The sequence below is a fragment of the Neophocaena asiaeorientalis genome, unplaced genomic scaffold (genome assembly GCF_003031525.2).
Source record: "Neophocaena asiaeorientalis asiaeorientalis breed wild unplaced genomic scaffold, Neophocaena_asiaeorientalis_V1.1 scaffold396, whole genome shotgun sequence".
NCBI lineage: Eukaryota > Metazoa > Chordata > Mammalia > Artiodactyla > Phocoenidae > Neophocaena > Neophocaena asiaeorientalis.
In genome coordinates, this window is record NW_020172455.1 from 444,657 (window position 1) to 450,559 (window position 5,903).

General features: G+C 40.1%; 1 pseudogene; it reads right to left on the reverse strand.

Annotated features, from left to right (window-relative positions):
* Nucleotides 1-5,113: 5,113 nt before the first annotated feature.
* Nucleotides 5,114-5,344, reverse strand: LOC112394763 (calmodulin-binding transcription activator 1 pseudogene; annotated as a pseudogene).
* Nucleotides 5,345-5,903: the final 559 nt, after the last annotated feature.

The window sequence follows — 5,903 nt, forward strand, 5'->3', positions numbered from 1 at the left end:
CGATGACATATTGTAACTAGATTTATTGTGGTGTTCGTTTTTAAATGTATAGAAACATCAAATCACTATGTTGTGTACCAGGAACTAACATAATATGGTAGGTCAACTATACTTCAAAAACAAACAAACAAACATAGAAAAAGAGACCAGCAGCTCAGTGCTTTGTGACCACCTAGAGGGGTGGGATAGGGAGGGTGGGAGGGAGGTACAAGAGGGAGGGGATATGGGGATATATGTATACGTATAGCTGATTCACTTTGTTATACAGCAGAAACTAACAAAACAATGTAAAGCAATTATACTTCAGTAAAGATATCAAAAAAGAAAAGAAAAAGAGGTCAGATTTGTGGTAACCAGAGGTGGAGGGTTGGGGAACTGAATGAAAGCAGTCAAAAGGTACAAACTCCCAGGTGTAAGATAAGTAAGTACAAAGGATGTAATGGACAACGTTATAAATATAATTAAAACTGCTGTATGTTATATTTGAAAGTTGTTAAGAAAGTAAATCCTAAGATTTCTCATCGTAAAGAAAAATTTTTTTCTTTAATTTTGTATCCATATGAGATGAGTGTTCACTGTACTTAGTGTGATAATAATTTCATAATGTATGTAAGTCAAGTTATTATGCTATACACCTGAAACTTGTACAGTACTGTATGTCGATTTTATCTCAATAAAACTGGAAGGAAAATTCAATTTGGGTTTGGGGACTAATGTTGAATTTGGATTCTGGAAGATTTAGGTAATACTAAAATTGTCAGATTCTGAGAATAAAATACCTTAGATACAAAGAAAAAAGGTATTATTTAAAAGCTAAAAAACTTGTTAGCACATTCAACTTGTAACTGGGTAAAAGTCTGGGGTAAAAGAGTCTCTGGGGAAAAAGCATACACGTGCTGGGTCAGAATGTTGTAGAATGGGCCGTATGGAGTCATTCTTTTTGAATTTGCTGTTAATGGTAAAGCAGATGATAATAAAATACTGATATGCCTATAGTTCAAAATTCACTGAAGTAAGAAATCGTCAAGTTTCTTTTAAATTGTACAAATGCAATGCAGATAGATTTTTGTGAAATTACGTGTGTGTTCTGTTATGAAACCAAATTATAAATATGGACATGTGAATACATAATTATGCTCTCTTGTTATGGAGAAGAGTACTTTAACATGGAACTGGTTATTCCTCCAGGTATTTTCAGAGTAATTTCCAGGTGATGAAACAGTGCAATAATAACCAAAAGTGAAAATTAAGCTCAAATAACGCCCTCCAGAAAAAGCAATTCAAGGTCTTTCCTAACTGAGGTGCACGGCCAGAGGTTAACATACACAAATAATGGACAGTAACTAATTAGATTTTTCCAAAGCAAGTATTTTTCTGAGCTGGCCTGGTAGATAGGCATGTTTTATGCTTGAGGCATGCATAGAATGGGCTTAAAATCAAGCTGATGGATTGTTACATCGAGACACTGCAGATGGCCGCAGGATATGAATGTGAAACTTTAAGATAAGGAAGAAAAATTGGGGAATGTTTAAAATTCAATTATCATGAACTCAGAATCTCACTGTTTACCCCTTTTCTAAAATGGCATAATACGACTTTTTAACATCACCAAATTTGCATGTAACTCAGCACTAAAAGGGAAAACCCACACAAGAGTGTCAGACCATCAATAATTCAAAGTGTGCTTTCTATTGGGAAGAAATTTTCATTTTATTGCAATCCCTAAACACATATTGAGAGAAGTGACTGTATTCTAGTTTTGCTCCTTGGAGCCTGACAGTGTTCTCAAAAAGAATTCAGGATTAAAATTGTCTAGTTACACTGGTCAAAAGACAAAATTCTTCCCCCAACCTAACTCACTCTAACATTCCTTTAAAATGAAATTGAAATGAATATGTTTCCCTTTCTCGTCCATTACCAGTTGTAAAGACTGTGCCATCAGAACAAAAGGCATTTTAGATGAGTGGGCAGAGAAGAGCTCAGATTCTGCCTTAACAGTCCTAGTGACTCACATCTTATTATGAGTAAACGGGCAGGAAGCAGGCATCCCTATGTAGAGCAATAGGAGCACAATGTGAAATCAGAACCGGAACATTTGATTTCCATCTTTGCTTCTTACTGGACAATACTTCTGAGAAACTTTCTTAACTTCTTTGGGCCGGTTTCCACATCTGTAAAAATGTGCATCAAGGGACTTCCGTGGTGGCGCAGTGGTTGGGAGTCTGCCTGCCAATGCAGGGGGCACGGGTTCGAGCCCTGGTCAGGGAGGGTCCCACATGCCACGGAGCGGCTGAGCCTGTGCGCGACGGCCGCTGAGCCTGCGCTCTAGAGCCCGCGAGCCACAAGTAGAGAAAGGCTGCACACAGCAACAAAGACCCAACACAGCCAAATAGAAATAAAATAAATAAATTTATTTTAAAAAATGTGCATCAAAATAACCACCACAGGGCTTCCCTGGTGGTGCAGTTGTTGAGAGTCCGCCTGCCGATGCGGGGGACGCGGGTTCGTGCCCCGGTCCGGGAAGATCCCACGTGCCGCGGAGCGGCTGGGCCCGTGAGCCATGGCCGCTGAGCCTGCGCGTCCGGAGCCTGTGCTCCACAACGGGAGAGGCCACAACAGTGAGAGGCCCGTGTACCGCAAAAAAAAACAAACAAACAAACAAAAAAAATAACCACCACATAGAATTTTGATGGGTTTTGATATTGGGCTGAACCTAATGGCTAGCAATGTAATTTATAAAATTATTCCCTTAGCTCTTCTTTCTTCATCCTTCTAAGGATTCATAAGAAGCATACATCTCCTTTAAAAAAATTTCCCTGACCATTAATAACAATACTAATAGTAGTTATTATTCTTTGAGCACTTATTCTGTGACTGTTCTAGGGTTTTGCATGGATCACCTCACTCTATGTGGAAGGTTCTGTTATTACCCTCACTTTTTTTTAATAGATTTATTATTTTATTTATTTAGTTTTTGCTGCGTTGGGTCTTCATTGCTGTGCGCGGGCTTTCTCTAGTTGCGGTGAGCGGGGGCTGCTCTTCATTGCAGTGCGCGGGCTTCTCATTGCGGTGGCCTCTCTTGTTGCGGAGCACGGGCTCTAGGCATGTGGACTCAGTAGTTGTGGCTCGCGGGCTCTAGAGCTCGCGAGCCAGAGAAGTCTTTGGAAAGGATGTAGCAGTTGAGTTTGATCTTAAAGGATAGTTAAAGTTTGGACTGTAAAGAAAAAGTATCTTGGACACTGGAAGAAGACAGAGAACCATGAAATTAGATTAAGCATTTTGAGAATGGCAAGTTCTATGGAAGATGAGCCGAGGAATTTGAACTATTCTCTAATCTCCAGGGTACCACCGAGGTGATTTAAGCAAGTGACTGGTGTAGACTAATTATGGAAAGAATGTGCTGATAGCCAATAAGAAGATACATTTAAAGGGAGAACCACTGGAAATGACTCCGTTGATATAAAGCAGAGGTTATGCATAGTCTAAGAAATACAGATATCGAAATATACTCAAGGTAAAGATAAGCATGGCAGGACAACACCCACCAAACTTTAAAATTTTCTAGAGTTCTAGGTCCTTGATAAGCATTTGAATCAGAATCTATTTAAATGATGTATATTTCCCTGTAATTCTATATTATGTGATGCTCCCTGGTCCACCAATCAAAGAATGATTATTAAGTTCCTTTTCTTTGTCAGATGTTTGAAAATACGGCATACCCCAAGGGTTTGTTATCTAGATGGAAAGAAGGTGCATGAACAAAACATAATCAAAGCTAAGAAGCAATATTTGGATAAGGACTAAATCCTATTTTCTAGTGTTTTTTCAGAGACCCAAGAAAGCACTGTGAACTAGAGCTGTTGTCGTGGGCATCCTGAAGAAGATGAGATCAAACAGAACTTTAAAAACTAAGTAGAATCCAGCAGAACAGAATTTGTAATCTAGTGTTATACTCTATGAGATTTTGTTTCTCTTTTTATAAAGAAGATAATATTTACCTTTCTTACGATACCTACCACATAGCATTCCTCCACAGCTAAAAATTAAATCTGCTAATTTATATACAAAGTGTTTTAAAAACATCTGCTTAAACAGGTGCTATTTCTTGGACATCTCTGATATGACAAGCAGATTTGAAAGGGGGAATTTGGGGGAATACAATAGATGGGGACTTAAGACAATTAAGTTAAAGTATCTCCTTCCTAAATGTCTTTCTTCCTCTTCCCCTTTTCTCCGTTTTTTTCCTCTTATGCTCTCTCATCACTCTCCCTGTACATTCTTTCTTCTGGCCACATTCACTGTGTACTATTTCATGCCAGGCCCAGAATTAAATTGGTCCCCGCCTTTCAGGAAACCACAGAATATGTGCTAGAGAAGAAAACCAGGTGAACACACGCAAGCACTAGAAGACAGTAGGTTGGAGGAGGATTTACTTTCCTAGGGAAACATGTTTGATATTTTCCATCTTCATCTTCAGTAACTCTCCCCACGGCCAAGCCACTTCTGCAGGTTTTTTTTTTAATTTTTAAAAAATTAATTAATTAATTTATGGCTGTGTTGGGTCTTCGTTTCTGTGCGAGGGCTTTCTCTAGTTGTGGCAAGCGGGGTCCACTCTTCATCACCGTGCGCGGGCCTCTCACTATCGCTGCCTCTCTTGTTCTCTGTGGAGCACAGGCTCCAGACGCGCAGGCTCAGTAACTGTGGCTCATGAGCCCAGTTGCTCCGCGGCATGTGGGATCTTCCCAGACCAGGGCTCGAACCCGTGTCCCCTGCATTGGCAGGCAGATTCTCAACCACTGCGCCACTAGGGAAGCCCTGTTTTGTTTTTTTTTTAAAGGATGAAAACACAGATTACACTTTATTTTTAAAATTGAAATCAATTTTAATACAGAAAATAAAGACAGCATTTTGCAAATTTATCGTTCAGAGGGGTATCTCTATTTAAGGAAATCAGCCAGTTACACTTCGAGAGATGAAATATTACAGCTTGTACACCAAAATCAAAAAATGAAATTAAATTTTAAAATGAAATGGTTACCAAGGTAATGCATGTCAGGGGATCAAAGGTGAAGGGTCACACATTATGAAAAAGAAATCCAAAAGGACTGCTACATCATAATCTCTCATTAGTGCTCCAACGGTGCCTCTCTTTGGGTAAACTTGAACATTTCGGCAGACATTCAAGCAGCTTTTTCGGTGAAAAGATTTTTACATGACTATTGCTATTCCCATGATCATCTATAAGTGGCACGGTGTTGAGAACACTGCAGGTGCTAATTCCACAGAATACACTTTGGGAAACGTTCTGCCGGCTTGTTTTCGGCAGCCATTTCCCCTCCGCGCATCACAACCTCCTCCTTCTCGCGACAGGGACCTGGGCGCGCGCTTCGTCCCGCCGACGCCACGCTGTAATTCTGCGGCTCTCTCAGTCAGCTTGGCATCTTGAGGATGGGCGAACAGGCAGAGGAGGGAGACAGTCCTGTTAGTGGAGGATGCCCTGATACTGATGTGGATCTAGCACAGATAAGGCTATGGATGCCATTTAGACTTTAAAATTGCATTATCCCCTCTTCCTACCTATTGTTCCTGAGGTCCAAATTCCCCAGGTATAACAACCCAGTTACAGTGCAAGGGCTTCATCCTCTGATCTGACCATAGAAGACATAGAAAAAATGGTAAATTTACTGTGATCTGGCCCACTTATGGTAAGAGTCATGGGGTCACAGGTGATAAAAATCACATCTGTCACCCACTCCTCTCCTGGTCTACATCCCTTTTAGCCAAGCTGTCTAGTTAGCAAATGGCCTTACACAACCCTCTTCCTCATTTATACATTCAATTTTCATACAAGCTTGCAATAAAGATTTTAAAATATATTTTCTGTTTATATCTCGTGTATAAAC